Below are 20,217 nucleotides of genomic sequence, written 5' to 3'. Positions count from 1 at the left end.
ATGTTTCCTTCAAACTTCGTCAACCAATCCATGCCTAGGATTACATCCAAACTCTGGGATTCCAATACTATGAGATCTGCGGGAAAATCATGGTTTCCGATGCTGAGGGTTGAACGACAGCCTAAGCCTGCCGTCATCTCTCCTCCTGGGGAAATGACCTGAAGAGGGGTTCTAAGGGTTCTAGTAGGCAACCCATACTTTTCCACAACTACCCTTGATATGAATGAATGTGTTGCACCAGAATCAAACAGTACCAATACTGGACGTGAATTTAATAAAAACTTACCAACCACAGTTTCTGGCTGATCATAGACGTCCTCCACGTCAATGTGATTCACCTAAGCACGAGGAAAAGGGTTGGGCTTCTTTGCTGAGCTTCCATTGCCGTTACCGTTTCCATTCCTCTACTTGGCCTCCGGGCAGTCGGTGGCATAGTGTCCTGTCTTCTGGCACTTGAAACAGGTGATGTGACTCAGATCCTTCTGAGCCGGAGTAGGACGGTGCTGGTTGCCATTGCCTCCATTGCCAGACTTGAAGTTGGTGTTGTTGTTGCGATTGTTCCCATTCCCTCCATGGTTATGTCCTCCATGGGTGTGATGTGTGTGGCCTCCCGGGTATGGGGTGTAGCGAGGCTTCTGCTGAGCTCCCGAATTATACTTCCCCTTACTATACTTTCGCTTGCGGCTATCAATCTGCTGTTGCTTGCCTTCAAGGATGATGGCCTTGTCTACCAGCTCCTAGTAGTTATTGAATGTGGCCACCATCAGTTGCATTCCCAGCTCATCATTAAGTCCTTCGAGGAACTTCTCCTGTTTTGCGGCATCTGTGGCCACATCATCTGGGGCATAACGAGCTAGCTGGCTAAACTCATCCACATACTGCCCCACAGTACGATTCCCCTGGCATAAGTTGCAGAACTCACGCTTCTTCAGACTCATGGCTCCAGCTGAGACATGAGCAGTGTGAAAAGCCTGCTGGAACTGATCCCACGTGATGGTGGCGATGGGATAAGTGGCAGTGTAGTTCTCCCACCAAGAGGATGCAGGTCCATCAAGCTGATGTGCGGCAAAGCGCACCTTCTCTACATCTGTGCATCCTGCAGTTACTAACTCCCTTCCGACCTTGCGGAGCCAATCATCGTCCACAATCGGCTCAGTGCTGCTAGAGAACACCGGCGGATTCAGCCTTAGGAAGCGGGTCAAGTTGTCAACAGGGGGTGGTGGCGGTGGATTGTTGTTGTTGTTGTTGTTGTTCTGGTTCTAGATGAGCATCTGCATCAGGGCATTCTGCTGCTGGATTAGCTGGGTGAGCTCCGGCAGAAAGTTCGAACCGGGGTCACGTCTCGGAGGCATCTGGTGTTTTGGAGTGGATGAGAAATTAGAATAGAACAAGGGTCTAATGAGAAAATAGCACTACCCATATGAATGCAGAATCATAATCACACCAATCATTTATTCATTCGTCTCAAACAAGGTTCCATCTCGGATTACAAAATCTTACGACTAATCGAAAAATGACGGCCAAACTGATCGACGAAAAATAAAATAACATGGCGGTCGACTAAATGTCTTCATCAATTATCCTTGCGTCCTCTGGTGCAGCGTCCTCCGGTGCGGCGTCCTCTGGTGCGGCGCCTCCTCTTGCGGCTTCCTTCGGTGGAGCTCTCTTCATAATCCTGGTCATTGCTCACGAGGGGTCCATCATCTCCACTCGGAAAAAGGTCTTCTCCCAGGTCCATCTTCTCCTCCAGTGTGGCAATATATTTATCTCGGTCCTCGATTCTATCCATATAATCCTTGACTTCTTCTTCATGTTCAAGGAAGCCCGCGCGTGCTTTCTCCTCCAGTTCCAGTTCACGGAACAACAGCCTCCTGTGTACCTTCGAGTTTCGGCGCGTCTGGATTTCCCGGTTCCTGATGAGACTCTCCAAGTCTTGGACATATGAAAGAATGGAGTCGTCATCTACGGTACGGATGATATCTCCATTCCTAGCTCTGCGAGAAATCATGGCGAGGTCAGATGGGTCGAGCTCGGCCCTGTACTCTTCTCGGAGATGTCCAAGTGCACGATAAATCGCCATGTCTCTTCCGAGGATCCAAGTGAAATCGGTAAACTCAAAGTCAATGGGCTCTAAATTTCCTCTGAAGGTCCTCCCTGGAATGTGCACCTTAATCCTGTAGCGGGTATCTGTCGGAAGTGCATTGGTAGGCTTCCCAGTGATTGAGGGCAGAGCAATCTTCAGCTTCTTCACGACCTGAACCAGCTACTTGCCGAGAGGCATCGTCTCATCTAGCTGGCAAAACTCCGGTAGCAAAACTGGGGTGAACTCGACGGCCATCTAGAATGTTGAAAATCGGAGAGAAGTCAGAAATGAACAGGGGAGAATTATGGAATTATGAGGATATGAAATAAAATAGTCTCTTCCTATGGCTTTCCGATCCTAGCGGTTACGTCCTACGGTCAGCCTGTGCTCTGATACCATCTCTGTAGCAACCCGACCCGAAATCGGTCAAGCCTCAGTGTAGGTGTACCATCCCAAGATCATGCTGGCACACAGAGTACATTGATGCAAGGATTCAAAGTTTAATCACACCTGAATTTATTACACGATTCTCATATCAAGTCTTTATTACATCATAATAAATTCGGCCGAAGGCCAACTCATGAGAAATAAACTAAATAAAGCTGCGGAAGCGTAGACGAATAGCGAGTCCATCCGACTCCATAGGGCAATCGCCAAGCGTGGATCATAGCCTCACTCCTGGTCGGAAAACTCCTCTGCAACATAAGACGTTGCAACCGTGTAGGTCAGCATTTTGAATATGCCGGCAAGTCATAGAGAGAACAACAATAATAATGCTAACACTATATGCAATTTGGCTGTGGGGCTCTAAGTTTTATGTTTTTGCGAAAAAGCCAGTTTTTCCCAACAACAATGGACTTGCTTGTAATTACTACAAAATGTTGGTTGTTATTGAGATGCTTCCGCCAACCAATGTTTCATTCCCAATTATTAAATAACCCCTCAATTAATTTATTAAGTTCGGTGTTGAGATTTCCGAAATACTCCAATTCCAGAGGCTCATTTGTCCGTTACCGGGGACACGGCTAATCGATTAGGTTGTTACTCTGCAGAGTCTTGTGCACTTTACCCGCAAGAATCGTTCCCTCCTTTATGTCTTCGCACTGCCTGGTGTTTGAAGACGAGACGAACGAAACAGGGTCTTCCGTAGAGTTTCTCTGGGCACTGCCGGTGCCCATCCATGTCCTACCATTCTTCTACATCTGCTGGCACCGTCCGTCCAGAGTCACGCCTAGGGTCAACCCAGCCAGAGCCCATAATGGCTTGCGGCTGCACAGGTAAGCTTCGGTCATGGTATATCCATCCGTCTCTTCGTGGCTGGGTGAAGCTTTCCGTAAGATGTCATGGCGCTTCTCGATGCATCCCGGCCATCCGCTCGTTTCTCCAGGGTGCCCGTCAACCGTCCTCCACCCAGTAGTGAATTTGAAGTCCATCTTGAGCTTGAAGTCATGGGGTTGTCATCATCTTGACTCTCACATCTCCCATATGAATCTATCAACCAACCCCGTCTACGAGCATAGCAAAATAAACTACATCGTCCCAGCAATGGTAATAAGGGGAATTGGGTTCATCCTACCTCATGATACTACTCAAGAACATAACTTAAAATTCTCCTACTGCAAGCATGGTGGGGAGGAATAATTCTAATGCAACAAAATCATAGGTGTTGTAAAACATGATCAAATGACTTGCCTGGTTGACGGTCTTCGAAAGCTAGCGACTTGTAATAGCAAGCTTCGCACTCCGGAAAAACTATCGAAGCAAACAATGAATACATAAGCATACAACTATATTAACATAGTAACATAACAGCAAGCTATCCTACTTCACACATAGACAATCAACCAAAACCAAAGAAAACTCGAAGAACTCCAAGCCAACAACTAGCAAGAAAATAAAATAAACATTTTCTTTTCTATAAATAAAAGTTCACCTCTGTAACTACAGAAACTAAACTAAAATAAATTATAACAGAGGTAAAATAATTTTTTTTAAATAACTAGAACAACAGCAAGCTAAAAAAACTAGAAAAGCTTGTTTTCGAGTAAAACTGTTTTTAATAAACACTAAAAATACCCAAATAAATTCCTACTGCTAGGCAAGGTCAAAACAAAGCAGTGACAAAAAGAATCACTAAAAAAGAATAATCCTAACTCAATTTATAACAGAAATACTAATCTGGCTAAAACTAATATAAAACTATATTTATAAACTTAAACATGGCCGAATCTATTTTCTACAGAAACTCTAGGAAATTTGCAAACTAAAGCAAAAAGAATCAACTAAAAATATTAAATGACCTAAAAGATATGGATTTTACAAAATTGGAACTATTCTGTTAAAAACAGAAACGAAAATTATAATAAAACAAGTAGGGCGCTAACGGGCCGAAATACTGAGCGCTGTAAAACTATATAACGCGCGAGCGATCTTTAACTGAAACGTATACGGGCTAAGCAGAATAAACCGATCGGCCAGTCTAACTAAACTGAAATTAACTAGAAATAAACCGTAAGCTAAACCGATCTATTGAAAATAACCTAACCTTTCGCGGATCTAATCTAAGCCGTACATGCGAGATCTAACGGTGGAGGGGAGCTCGGGCTTACAGTGGACGGCGGCGACGGACGGAGACGACAACGGCGACTCGGGCGTCGGTGACGGAGGGGCTCCGGTGGTCCGGGGCGACGGCGGTGACGTCGGGGAGATGCGGCGGAGTGAGACGGAGATGGTGGTGAAGTTGTTAGAGCTCGGGGACGGTGCAGACGTCGAGGCGAGGTGAAGTAGAGCCCGGTGCTCTGCAGCTCCGGCGGGTGGCGGACGAGCTCGGGGCGACGGCTTAGGCGGTTCCTGGGCGAAGATAGGATGTCAAAGAGGTGCGGAGAGAACAGGGGGTTCGGGTGGTGTAGCGTGGAAACAAGGGGGATGCTCACCGGTGGCAGAAGCGGTGGCGAACCGAGGCGGCGGCGGCGAGATGCATTTGGCGACGGCGGTGGCTGTGGTGGGTTTTGGAGTAGGGTTTTTGGGGGATCGAGAGAGGAGGGGCGTAGGTATTTATAGGACATCAACTTGGGGCAGGGGGCGACTCGGGATCGTGATCCCGTGGAATTCGGACGCGGCGGCGGCGAACGCGCTCTGGCGCGGCATAGCGTGGGCGAAGGGAAAGAGATGGGGGCGGGTCCCGCGGGTCAGTGAGGGAGAGAGAGAGGGGAGCGAACGGGCAACCGAAGCGAAGGCGGCTCGGGCGCGGGCGCGCTGGGGCAGCGGCCTTGGCGCTGGTGGGCTGCGGCCTTGGCAACTGGGCTTGCTGGCCTGGCGCCTGGCGCGCCGGGGTTTTCCTATTTTCTTTTTTTTTAATTTAGGCAGAGAGGTAAATATAGAAATCTATAATATTTTTGTATAGGACATATATATACTAATAAACTCAGAAAAATAAATCCTACAACATGCACATTTTTCCAGAGGCAAAACAAAAACTAAAATAAAAAACTTTTTGCAAATTCCAAATAAAATCAAATTTGAATTCGAACTTTTTTGGCTATATTTTCTTCTGACATTTTTGGAGTGTCATGTTAGCTCCTCTCATACTTTTGCTCAAGTATTTGTCAGGGATATTTTTTGAAATAAATTTCAATTGCCAAATTCAAATTCAAATTTAAATAAAACTCAAATGGCTTTGAAAATTCAAATGCCACTCAATTCAAACAAAATGCATAGATGCTTAGCTAATAATTGTAAAACATTCCAAATTGAAAATTTGGGATGTTACAAAGGGGCCGTCCATCGTCTAGTGAACGGTGGGTTTTGGGCCTCCTCGTCTCCGGCATCGTCGTCCATACCGTCGATGTCTTCGGAGTCATAATGAAGCGTGTCGGTTAAGTCTTCGACAGTGGCTATGAAGTGAGTGGTGGGTGGGAAGCGAAATTCTCCTTCATCATCAGCGTCCAGTTCAAACCGGACATAGTTCAGCTGTGAGTCCCCCGCCAAGGACAGATTTCTCAACGAATTTAGCACATCGCCCAAGGGCGAGTGTTGGAAGATGTCTGCGGCGCTGAATTCAAAGATCGATAAACGATCAAGTTTGGCGTCCGCAGGCTCACATGGTTCGGAAGTTATAACCAGTGACGAGTCCGGAATTCCGGTGACATAGATATTGTGTGAGGTTAAGTCCGTGTGCGGCTCCAACGCCGGGGAATTTGTGGCCTCCGTGGTGGGGTCGAGCCTCCAATCCCTGGATGCCACAGTGTGCTCTGGATATAAGGCCGGAGTGGTCGCAGGAGCTATCTCCTGGATGTGGTCTGACGACAAATTTAGATCATGCTCGTCAAGGCGACCAGGAGCGGTCGCCGCGGCCTCGAATCCGGCGAAGATCAAATCTCCACGGATATCCACAACGTAATTCAGGCTCCCAAATCTGACCTGATGGCCAGGGGCGTAGCTATCAATCTGCTCCACGTGGCCAAACAAGTTGGCCCGCAATGCGAAGCCGCCGAACACGAAGATCTGTCCGGGGAGGAAGGTTTCTCCTTCGATAGTGTCACTATCGACGATTGAAGGGGCCATCGAACCTTTCGTTGACGGCACAGTGGAACTCTCAATGAAGCACCAATGTCGGTGTCAAAACCGGCGGATCACGGGTAGGGGGTCCCGAACTGTGCGTCTAAGGTCGATGGTCACAGGAGACAGGGGACACGATGTTTACCCAGGATCGGGCCCTCTCGATGGAGGTAATACCCTACTTCCTACTTGATTGATCTTGATGAATATGAGTACTACAAGAGTTGATCTACCACGAGATCGTAATGGCTAAACCCTAGAAGTCTAGCCTGTATGACTATGATAATGAGTATCCCCCTACCGGACTAAGTCCTCCGGTTTATATAGACACCAGGGAGATCTAGGTTTACACAAGGTCAGTTACAAAGAAAGGAATCTACATATTCGATCGCCAAGCTTGCCTTCCACGCCAAGGAGAGTCCCATCAGGACACGGGTGCAGTCGTCGGTCTCCGTATCTTCACGGCCCATCAGTCCAGCCCATGGCTATCAGGCCGGAAGCCTGAGGACCCCTTAGTCCAGCACTCCCTCACCCGGGGCGGCCGCCCCCTGCACCCCCTCAGGGTCGGCCCTGCTTGCAAGGCTTCTAGTGATGTGCATTACCGAGAGGGCCCAGAGATACCTCTCCGAGGAGTGACAAATCCTAATCTTGATCTATGCCAACCCAACAAACATCTTCGGAGACACCTGTAGAGCATCTTCATAATCACCTAGTTACTTTGTGACGTTTGATAGCACACAAGGTGTTCCTATGGTATTCGTGAGTTGCATAATCTCATAGTCAGAGGAATATGTATAAGTCATGAAGAAAGCAATAGCAATAAAACTAAATGATCATAATGCTAGGCTAACGGATGGGTCTTGTCCATCACATCATTCTCTAATGATGTGATCCCGTTCATCAAATGACAACACATTTCTATGGTTAGGAAACTTAACCATCTTTGATTAACGAGCTAGTCAAGTACAGGCATACTAGGGACACTCTGTTTTGTCTATGTATTCACACATGTATCAAGTTTCCAGTTAATACAATTCTAGCATGAATAATAAACATTTATCATGATATAAGGAAATATAAAAAACAACTTTATTATTGCCTCTAGGGCATATTTTCTTCAGTACTTTCCAATTCGAGAGAAGGTACAACTACCTCATCATGTTCTACTTTCCTCCCACTCACTTCTTTCGAGAGAAACTCCTTCTCTAGAAAGTACCCATTCTTAGCAACAAAGATCTTTCCTTCAGATCTGTGGTAGAAGGTATAACCAATAGTTTCTTTCGGGTATCCTATGAAGACGCACTTCTCTAACTTAGGTTCAAGCTTATCAGGCGGAAGCCTTTTGACATAAGCGTCGCATGCCCAAACTTTAAGAAACGGCAGCTTAGGTTTCTTGCCAAACCACAGTTCATATGGTGGCATCTCAATGGATTTAAAAGGTGCCCTATTTAACGTGAATGTAGCTGTCTCTAATGCATAACCCCAAAATCATATTGGTAAATCGGTAAGAGACATCATAGATTGCACCATATCTAATAAAGTATGGTTACGACGTTCGGACACACATTTACATCGTGGTGTTCCAGGTGGCGTGAGTTGTGAAACTATTCCACATTGTTTTAAATGAAGGCCAAACTCGTAACTCAAATATTCGCCTCCAGATCAGATCGCAGAAGCTTAATTTTCTTGTTACGATGATTCTGCACTTCACTCTGAAATTATTTTCAAATGTTTCAGACTTGTGTTTCATCAAGTAGATATACCCATATCTGCTCAAATGATCTATGAAGGTTAGAAAATAACGATACTCGCCGCGTGCTTCAACAATCGTCGGACCTCATACATCGGTATGTATTATTTCCAATAAGTCATTAGCTCGCTCCATTGTTTCGGAGAACGGAGTTTTAGTCATCTTGCCCATGAGGCATGGTTCGCAAGTATCAAATGATTCATAATCAAGTGATTCCAAAAGTCCATCCGCATGGAGTTTCTTCATGCGCTTTACACCAATATGACCTAAACGGCAGTGCCACAAGTATGTTGCACTATCATTATCAACTTTGTATCTTTTGGCATCAATATCATGAATATGTTTATAACTACGATCGAGATTCAATAAACCATTTACATTGGGTGTATGAACATAGAAGGTTTTATTCATGTAAACAGAACAACAATTATTCGCCGACTTAAATGAATAACCGTATTGCAATAAACATGACCAAATCATATTCATTCTCAACGCAAACACCAAATAACATTTATTTAGGTTGAACACTAATCCCAAAGGTAGAGGGAGTGTGCGATGGTGATCGTATCAACCTTGGAATCACTTCCAACACACATCGTCACCTCGCCCTTAACTAGTCTCTGTTTATTCTGCAACTCCTGTTTTGTCTAATCTAAGCAACTGAATCGGTATCAAATACCCAGGGATTACTATGAATACTAGTAAGGTAGACATCAATAACATGTATATCAAATATACCTTCATTCACTTTGCCATCCTTCTTATCCGCCAAGTATTTTGGGGCAGTTCCACTTCCAGTGACCATTTCCTTTGCAGTAGAAAAGCACTCAGTTTCAGGCTTGGGTTCAGCTTTGGGTTTCTTCATGGGAGCAGCAACTTGCTTGCCATTCTTCTCGAAGTTCCCTTTCTTCCCCTTGCCCTTTTTCTTGAAACTAGTGGTCTTGTTAACCATCAACACTTGATGCTCTTTCTCGATTTCTACCTTCGCCGATTTCAGCATTGCGAAGAGTTCGGGAATTGTTTTCGTCATCCCTTGCATATTATAGTTCATCACGAAGTTCTAGTAGCTTGGTGACAGTGACTAGAGAATTTTGTCAATCAGTATATAATCTGGAAGATTAACTCCCACTTGATTCAAGTGATTGTAGTACCCAGACATTCTGAGCACATGCTCACTTGCTGAGGTATTCTCCTTCATCTTATAGGCAAAGTATTTGTCAGAGGTCTCTTACCTCTCAACATGGGCATGAGCCTGAAATACCAATTTGAGCTCTTGTAGCACCTCATATGTTCCATGGTGTTCAAAACGTCTTTGAAGTCCCGGTTCTAAGTCGTAAAGCATGGCGCACGAAACTATTAAGTAGTCATCATATCGAGCTTGCCAAACGTTCATAACATCAACATCCGCTCTTGCAATAGGTCTATCACCTAGCGGTGCATCAAGGACATAATTCTTTTGTGCAGCAATGAGGATAATCCTCACATCATGGACCCAGTCCGCATCATTGCTACTATCATCTTTCAACTTAGCTTTCTCTAGGAACATATCAAAAAATAGGGGAGCTATATCGCTAGCTATTGATCTACAACATAGATATGCAAAACTATTAAGACAAAGTTCATGATAAATTTAAGTTCAATTAATCAAATTACTAATGAACTCCCACTTAAATAAACACCCCTCAAATTATCTAAGTGATACGTGATCCAAATCAACCAACCCATGTCTGATCATCATGTGAGATGGGGTAGTCATCAATGGTGAACATCTCTATGTTGATCATATATACTATATGACTCATGTTCGACCTTTCGGTCTCCAGTGTTCCGAGACCATGTCTGTACATGTTAGGCTCGTCAAGTTTAACCCAAGTATTCTACATGTGCAAAACTGTCTTACACCCCTTGTATGTGAACGTAGAGTCTATCACACCCGATCATCACGTGGTGTCTCGAAACGATGAACTCTCGCAACGACGCATACTCAGGGAGAACACTTATATCTTGAAATTTAGTGAAGGGATCATCTTATAATGCTACCGTTGTTCTAAGCAAAATAAGATGCATAAAAGATAAACATCACATGCAATCAAAATATGTGACATGATATGGCAATCATCATCTCATGCTTTTGATCTCTATCTCCAAAGCATCATCATGATCTCCATCATCTCCAGCTCGACACCTTGATCTCCATCGTTGCGTCGTGGTCGTGTCGCAAACTATTGCTAATGCATAGTGATAAAGTAAAGCAATTACATGGTGTTTGCATTTCATACAATAAAGAGACAACCATAAGGCTCCTGCCGGTTGCCGATAAATTACAAAACATGATCATCTCATACAATAACATATATCACATCATGCCTTTACCATATCTTATCACAACATACCCTGCAAAAACAAGTTAGACGTCCTCTAATTTGTTGTTGCAAGTTTTACGTGGCTACTACGAGATTCTAGCAAGAACCGTTCTTACCTATGGCAAAACCACAACGGTGATTCATCAAGTTTGTTGTTTTAACCTTCTTCAAGGACCGGCCTTAGTCATTTGATTCAACTAAAGTAGGAGAAACAGACACCTGCCAGCCACCTTTATGCAAAACTAGTTGCATGTCAGTCGGTGGAACCGGTCTCATGTGCATGGACATGTAAGGTTGGTCCGGGAAGCTTCATCCCACAATACCGCCGAATCAAAATAAGATGTTGGTGGTAAGCAGTATGACTGTCACTGCCTACAATTCTTTGTGTTATACTCGTGCATATCATCTACGCATAGACCTGGCTCGGATGCCACTGTTGGGGAACGTTGCATGGAAAACAAAAATTTCTACACACACATAAGATCTATCCATGGAGATGCATAGCAACGAGAGGGGGAGAGGGTGTCTAAGTACCCTCGTAGACCGTAAGCGGAAGCGTTTTACAACGCGGTTGATGTAGTCGAACTTTCTTCATGATCCAACCGATCGAGTACCGAACGTACGGCACCTCCGCATTCAGCACACGTTCAGCTCAGTGATGTTCGCGCCTTCTTGATCCAGCAAGATGGCGAGGTAGTGGATGAGTTCCGACAACACGATGGCGTGGTGACGGTGATGTGATCTCCGCAGGGCTTCACCTAAGCACTACGAAAATATGACCGAGGGAATAAACGGTGGAGGGGGGCGCCGCACACGGCTAAGACCATGTTTTCCCTTGTGTGGCGCCCCCTTCCCATATATATAATTGCGTGGGGAGGAGTCAGCCCCTAGGGCGCCCCAAGAGACCTGGCGGCAGCCCTAGGGCTGCTGCCTTGCCCTGTGCCCCCCTTTCCTTATTTGGACACGAGGGGGAAAGGAAAGGGTGATGGCTGCCTTAGGGCGCCTCCCCTTTCCTTCCCTCCCTCCTTTGGTGCATGGGCAGGGGGTAGAGGGATGCACCAGCCCCTTGTGGGCTAGTGCGCTCTTCCTCTTTTGGCCCATAAGGCCCAAAAGCCTACCGGGTCTGCCCGGAACCCCTTCCGGTGACGTGATAAGTACCCAGTACCACCTGAAACACTTCCGGTGTCCAAATACCATTGTCCTATATATCAATCTTTACCTCTCGACCATTTTGAGACTCCTCGTAGTGTCCGTGATCTCATCCGGGACTCCGAACAACATTCGGTCACCAAATCACACAACTCATATAATATTATATCGTCATCAAACGTTAAGCGTGCGGACCCTACAGGTTCGAGAACTATGTAGACATGACCAAGACACCTCTCCGGTCAATAACCAATAGCTGAACCTGGATGCCCACATTGGCTCCTACATATTCTATGAAGATCTTTATCAGTCAAACCATTATGACAACAGACATAATTCCCTTTGTCCATCGGTATGTTACTTGCCCGAGATTCGATCGTCGGTATCTTCATACCTAGTTCCATCTCATTATTGGCAAGTCTATTTACTCGTTCCGTAATACATCACCTCGTGACTAACTCCTTAGTCATTTGCTTGCAAGCTTATGATGTGTATTACCGAGAGGGCCCAGAGATACCTCTCCGATACTCGGAGTGACAAATCCTAATCTTGATCTATGCCAACTCAACAGACACCTTCAGAGATACCTATAGAGCATCTTTATGATCACCCAATTACGTTGTGATGTTTGATAGCACATAAAGCATTCCTTCGGTATTCGGGAGTTGAATAATCTCATAGTCGAAGGATATGTATTTGACATGAAGAAAGCAATAGCAATAAACTGAACGATCACTATGCTAGGCTAACGGATGGGTCTTGTCCATCACATCATTCTCCTAATGATGTGATCCCGTTATCAAATGACAACACATGTCTACGATTAGGAAACCACGACCATCTTTGATCAACGAGCTAGTCTAGTAGAGGCTTACTAGGGACATGGTATTTGTTTATGTATTCACACATGTATTTAGGTTTCTGATTAATACAATTCTAGCATGAATAATAAACCTTCATCATGAATAAGGAAATATAAAATAACAACTTTATTATTGCCTCTAGGGCATATTTCCTTCATGAAGAACTTGAGAGAATCCTAAGTGAGGAAAAACCCAAACACCCCAAGCCAAAGTGATTGAGCATCACTGAATAGATTGACCTGTGTGATTAGGCGTCATGTTGTGAGCATCCAAGAAGAATTTGTGGAGTACCATAGAACGAGTTTGTGAAGGTTTCAGAAGTCTACCTTGAACACTTACCATGAGTGATTGGGCGAGGTCTGAGTGACCTTAGCTCAAGGGGGATAAGGTGAAGACTTAGTATGTTCCGAGTTATATCTCGAGCCTCCCTAACCAGACGTATAGTTGACACAACAACTGGAACTGGTCAAACAAATCCATTGTCTTCACCGTGCCAACCTGGTTTCAAATTCCTCAACCCTTACTTTCAGTATTTCTACACTTGAGGAATTTGTGTCTCTCACTCTGAAGACTTTGAACAAATGACTTTCATCTTGATGCTTTTCATTTCTTCGGTTCATCATGTATATGTTTGATTGTTTGTTCTTCATCTGTCACTACTGTGTATGTCTGTCTAGTTTCGCTTTGACCACTTAGTTTTCATCCTATTTTGTATTTCGTCACTCTCTTACTCATAAAAAATCCCCACCTTCGACGAATTTATAAAAATCTCCCATTGACCCCCCTCTGTTTGATAACTTGCATTTTCTAGTTCTCATCAAATCTGTGGCCCAAGCAATACCAACTTTTTCTATGTCTTGTTTCAAGCTACCACGTGGCCTCTATTAGCGCATAGAAACTCTATTAAGAGGATTTTGGTGGGGCAACAAAAACATACAGTGGAAGCCATGCTAGGTTGCATGGGAAATCATGTGCATGGCAAAGTACCTTAGGGGTCTCGGCCTTTCGGATATTGAGTTGTTCACCATTACCTTACTTGCAAAACAAGCCTGGAGAATCCTCATGGATCCTAACTCTCTTAGCGCCAGACTCCTGAAATCGGTTTATTTGCCGGAGCATGATCTTGTGAGTGTTGATCTTGGTGGTTGGCCCTCCCAGGTTTGGAGATCCATCCTTGAAGAACGTGATGCTCTAAAGCTTGTCCTGATTAGAAGAATCGACAATGGTGCTAGTACTCGGGTTTGGCAGGACAATTGGCTACCTCAAGAGTCAGGATTCTAAACTACTCCCCATTATTGGTTTGGCACCTTAGCCTCCTTTGTCGATGTCTAAGCTTATTGACCAAGGACAGAGATGTTGGAATGGTGCATTGCTGTAACAATATTTTCTTCCAATGGATATTCAAATTATCAAGTCCATACAGTTGTGCACGACATATCAAGAGGACTCTTGGGCTAGGCATTTTGAGAAATCAGGTAACTTCATGGTGCGTTCTGCTTATAGGCTCTTGGCTGTGACTAAAAAGGATCGAGAAGATTGGTTGGAGGGTAGGCAATCTTCATCTTTGTCTACTTGTGAACGGAAGAAATGGTGCCATATGTGGAGAACAAAGATTCCAAGTAAAATCCGCGTTTTTCTTTAGAGATTGGCTCATGAATCCATCCTCATAGGGTCTATTTGTCATCACCGTCATATGGCTAACGAGGCACAATGTTTCTTTTGTCATGCCGCTAATGATAACTGGCACCACTCGTTTCTAAACTGCCCAATGGCTAGGAGTCTTTGGGCACTACTTGATAAAGAGCTCGTTGAACACATTTCCATCAACTTGTGTGGTGTGCCAATGTGAAAGCACAAGTGCTCCCTAGGTGGTTTTGGTAATTAATGTCAACATATCTCTTGTTGGACTAACACTTTTACCTAGTATGTTTCAGATAAGTTCAACAATGGAGTGGCATGGACTAGAGGATGTGGAACCCCTTCAAGATGCTAAGGACAAAGGATTGGCTCAAGCTTCAAGACCAAGACTCTACATTTTCTATTTTAGTGATGCAAGATCACATTGAGTCTATAGGAAAAGCCAATACTATCAAGAGGGGATGAGGTGTTGCTTAATGGCTTGCTTGCTCAAAATGCTTAGTGATATGCTCCAAAACCCTCAACTACCTTCCCACATCCACATATGACCTAAACCAAAAGTCAAACTCGGCCCCACCGATTCTTTCTATCCGGCGCCACCGAGTTTCAGATGTCATAGCCACTGCCACAAACCCTAGGCAAATCGGTTTCACCGATAGGGATCTCGGTCTCACCGAGATGGGATGGTAATCTCTCTGTGTATGTCAATTACCAAAATCGGTCTCACCGAGATTGAGCAATCGGTACTACCGAGATTACGATGCAAACTTTCTGGTTAGCTTATTACCAAAATTGGTCCCACCGAGTTTGTGTAATCGGTCTCACCGAGTTTGCCTGACCAACTCTCTGGTTAGCTTATTACCAAAATCGGTCTCACCGAGTTTGTGTAATCGGTCTCACCGAGATTACGTTATGCCCTAACCCTAACCATATCGGTCCTACCGAGTTGCATGTCGGTCCCACCGAAAATCCTAACGGTCACTAGGTTTGCTGAATCGGTCCGACCGAGTTTGACTATTCGGTCCCACCGAGTTTGGCAAATTGTGTGTAACGGTTAGATTTTGTGTGGAGGCTATATATACCCCTCCACCTCCTCTTCATTCGTGGAGAGAGCCATCAGAACATGCCTACACTTCCAATACACATTTTCTAAGAGAGAACCACCTACTCATGTGTTGAGCTCAAGATATTCCATTCCAACCATATGAATCTTGATCTCTAGCCTTCCCAAGTTGCTTTCCACTCAAATCTTCTTTCCACCAAATCCAAATCCTGAGAGAGAGAGTTGAGTGTTGGGGAGACTATCATTTGAAGCACAAGAGCAAGGAGTTCATCATCAACACACCATTTGTTACTTCTTGGAGAGTGGTGTCTCCTAGATTGGCTAGGTGTCACTTGGGAGCCTCCGACAAGATTGTGGAGTTGAACCAAGGAGTTTGTAAGGGCAAGGAGATCGCCTACTTCGTGAAGATCTACCGCTAGTGAGGCAAGTCCTTTGTGGGCGACGGCCATGGTGGGATAGACAAGGTTGCTTCTTCGTGGACCCTTCGTGGGTGGAGCCCTCCGTGGACTCGCGCAACCGTTACCCTTCGTGGGTTGAAGTCTCCATCAACGTGGATGTACGATAGCACCACCTATCGGAACCACGACAAAAACATCCGTGTCTCCAATTGCGTTTGAATACTCCAAACCCTTCCCCTTACATTCTTGCAAGTTGCATGATTTACTTTCCGCTGCTCATATACTCTCGCATGCTTGCTTGATATGTATTGTGTTTGTTAAACTTGTGCTAAAACTCCACTTAAACTTAAAGATATTAAAAACTGCAACTTTTGGTACTTAGTGTCTAATCACCCCCCTCTAGACACCTCTTCTCGATCCTTTCAATTAGTATCAGAGCTTTGGTCTCCATTGCCTTGGTTTAAACACCTTTGGAGGAACATGGATGTGTCTACATTAGGGAGTATTAGACATAGAGTGCCTATTCTTGATGGAGAGTATTTTCATGAGTGGAAAAATGAAATGCTTGAGATTTTCAATGAATATAATTTGAACAAGTACATTACTAGCCCTTGTGCACCTCATGTTGATCCTTTGCATCCTACCCTAGATGAAGATATTGACATGGTCCGCAATCTTAGAACTGTTGAGCTTATCATTAGAGGCTTGCCTAGGAACTTTATTGGATGTTTGCCTACTCTCAAGTGTGCCTATACCATATGGAGATTTCTTGAGGAACTATTTCCAGATTATTCCTTGAAAAATTTAGACGAAATTCTCCATAAGTCTATTGCCTTGAGTAAGATGAATTCTAGTGATCCTAGCTTTGGTGATTGTCTATTTGAGCTTACCAATCTCATGTGTGCCATAGGAAATGTTGGGATCATTAGCGATATCATATCCGAAGCTATTAGAATTCATAAAGGTGACCATTGTGATGATCATTTGTCAAATGAATTACCCTCTCTAGGAATTGTTCAATCACAAAATGATGTTGAACATGGATACTATGATGAGGATGATGATAGTGACTATGATCTTGATGATGCAATGAGACACTTTGGTCTTATGGCAAATCTTCGTGGCTACATGGCTGGAGGAAAGGGATGGGTCCTTGATAGTGGATGTACTGATCATATGACCGGAGATAAAGATATGTTCCGTGAGCTTGCTGAAAACGACGGCCCTCGAAAATATGTCACTTTTGGTGATAATTCAAAGGGTAATGTGGTTGGCCTTGGTAAGGTGGCCATCTCACATGATAGCTCCATACAAAATGTCATGCTCGTTGAATCCCTTGGATACAATTTACTTTCAGTTTCTAGACTTGCTTATTTCGGTTTCAATGTCTTATTCACTGAATTAGATTGCCAAGTGTTTCGTAGAGACAATCATAAAATGGTCTTTACCGGTATACGTAGAGGAGATCTTTACATTGTTGATTTCACTAAAAAGGCTCAACCTAGAACTTTCTTAATTGCTAAATCTTCTAAAGGCTGGTTGTGGCATAGAAGACTAGGTCATGTTGGTATGCGAAATCTTGATAAGCTTATTAAAGGTGATCATATCCTTGGAATAAAAGATGTCATATTTGACAAGGATAGACTTTGTAGTGCTTGTCAAGCAGGGAAACAAGTTGGAGGAAGTCACCGCGTGAAGAACATCATGACCACAAGAAGACCACTCGAGCTACTTCACATGGATCTCTTTGGTCCAAATGCCTACAAGAGTCTCGGTGGTAACTCATTTGGTCTAGTCATAGTTGATGATTTTTCAAGATTTACGTGGGTGTTCTTTCTTGATGACAAATCGCAGGTCCAAAAGATCTTCAAAAACTTTGCTAGGAAGGCCCAAAATCAATTTGACGTGAAGATCAAGAAGGTTCGGAGCGACAATGGAACGGAGTTCAAGAACGCAAATGTGGATACCTTTCTTGACGAAGAGGGGATTTCACATGAGTTCTCGGCTACGTACACACCTCAACAAAATGGAGTTGTTGAGAGGAAGAACCAGACTCTTATCGAGATGGCAAGAACGATGCTTGATGAGTACAAGACGCCAAAACACTTTTGGGCGGAAGCGGTTGAGACAGCTTGTCATGCAACAAATCGCTTGTATCTTCACAAGCTACTTGGCAAGACAGCATACGAGCTCCTCATCGGTAACAAACCCCAAGTTGGATACTTTCGAGTATTCGGCTCAAAGTGCTACATTCTTGATAAGCATCGTCATTCTAAATTTGCTCCTAAGTCTCATGAAGGTTTCCTACTTGGTTATGGCTCAAACTCTCACACATACCGTGTCTACAACAATTTCACCCGAAAGGTTGAAGAAATGGTAGATGTGAAGTTTGATGAATCTAACGGCTCACAAGTAGAGCAATTGCCAATTGATGTAGGAGACAAAGACCCTTCGTAAGCAATTCAAGACTTGTCCATTGGCAAGATTCATCCAACGGAGGTGAAGGAGAGTACCTCGTCCGTCCAAGTGGAAGCTTCTACTTCACGACAAGGTGAACCAAGAGTTGATACGGAAGCATCCACAAGTGGGACACACCAAGATGAAGAAAACGAGGAAATACACCAAGATGAACATCAACAACCTCCTTCTCCACCACGACAAGAGAATGACAACGCCAACAATGAAGAAGGCCAAGAAGAAGAACAAGATGAAGAAAATGTTCCACTCCGAGCCAAGCAAAAGCTTTCACGAGTTCGAGCAAGAATTGCTAAAGATCATCCCGCGGAGCAAATCTACAATGATATCCAAACCGGGAGAATCACTCGCTCCAAAACTCGTTTAGCTAACTTTTGTGAACATTACTCATTCATCTCTAGCATTGAACCCATGAAGGTTGAAGAAGCATTGGAGGATCCGGACTGGATAAACGCTATGCATGAAGAGCTACACAACTTTGAGAGAAATCAAGTGTGGACATTGGTCGAGAAGCCCGACAACAACCACAACATCATCGGTACCAAATGGGTGTTTCGCAACAAGCAATATGAAGATGGACAAGTGGTTCGCAACAAAGCACGTCTCGTCGCCCAACACTACTAGGGAAAAGCCTAGCAGCAGCGCGGGTTTTGGGCCTATTAGTAGCGCGGGGGCCGGCGCTACTAATAAGGCGCTATAGCTAACGTATAGCAGTAGTGCTGGTCCACCCGCGCTACAGCTACACAAGTGTTGCAGCAGCGCGCTTAAAGGAAGCTCGCTGCTGCTAATAGCTATAGCGTGCTTCCCCTGTGTGCGCTACTGCTACAACCGCGCTGCTGCTAACTTTTCTCCACTCGCTGCTGCTAATTTTAGTAGTTTTTTGTTTTTTCGGCATATTTGTTTTGTATTTGAACAGGCTTTATAGAAGAATCTTTAGAACATACAAATGTCATCATGATACACATACAAATGCCTGCGAGACCACAAATGTAATCATAGCATATACATACAAATAGTCTCGTCATAATCATCATCCAACACAAAGTGGTATCTTGTCATCATCTCGAAAATAGCGATACATGCAAGTCTCGGATACTTGCAACTACAACGTCATCCATCTAAACAAAGGTATACGCGAGAAGAGCTATCACTATGAGTGAGAGCGGAACTATGCAGTACATGAGATGGCGGTTACGAGTCCTCTCTCGCGCTAGCGTGAACCTCGAGTAACTAGCTTCTCCTTCTTGTATGCTTTTGAAGCCTTTATGGCTGGCGTCCGAGAACCCATTCACTTGCGCCTGACACTCATGCCACTCGTTGTACACCCCCGGAACCTTCCCTTTGTACACGACATAGCAGTTCCATCTCGCCATCAAGAAACTAGGTACCTGTTAGAGATGCATGTTCATGAAGAGGATGTACAATCATATATATGCAACAAAATATACTAGAGAACACCGAAAAAGAAAGGGTTAGCAACTAGATGCAACATACAGTACACAAATTAATTAACTAGAGGTACACAGGTCATCGTACGCAAACTAACAAAGTAGCGTTACGCAAGTTCGGCAGGGATCATGGACATCACAAAGTTTCATCGCTACAAATAGTATACAAGTTCAACCGACACATATCATCATCATCGGCATCATAAATCACTAGAAGTTCCATCCTTCCATATCATCGAGGATGTACCCTAGCTTCTTGAACGGCGTGAGGTCTAGACGTTGCATGCCTATGTGAGTTCGGACGTCAGCTCGCGATATAGGGCTGTGGTGGAACATCCCCTTCTCATCGACGACTTCTTTCATGATGATCGTCGCAATGTCGCTTTGGATGCGAAAGAAGTCATCTCTAAGTTTATAATCCGCTTCTCCA

At 44.4% G+C, this 20,217-nt stretch overlaps 1 pseudogene; it reads right to left on the bottom strand.

Moving 5' to 3' along the window:
• Nucleotides 1-1,573: 1,573 nt before the first annotated feature.
• Nucleotides 1,574-2,281, bottom strand: LOC147967475 (uncharacterized; annotated as a pseudogene).
• Nucleotides 2,282-20,217: the final 17,936 nt, after the last annotated feature.

The sequence above is a fragment of the Triticum urartu genome, chromosome 5A (genome assembly GCF_056163025.1).
Source record: "Triticum urartu cultivar PI428250 chromosome 5A, HENAU_Tu73, whole genome shotgun sequence".
Classification (NCBI taxonomy): domain Eukaryota; kingdom Viridiplantae; phylum Streptophyta; class Magnoliopsida; order Poales; family Poaceae; genus Triticum; species Triticum urartu.
Note: the sequence above shows the minus strand (reverse complement) of the source record. Positions and strands in the feature narration are given on the sequence as shown.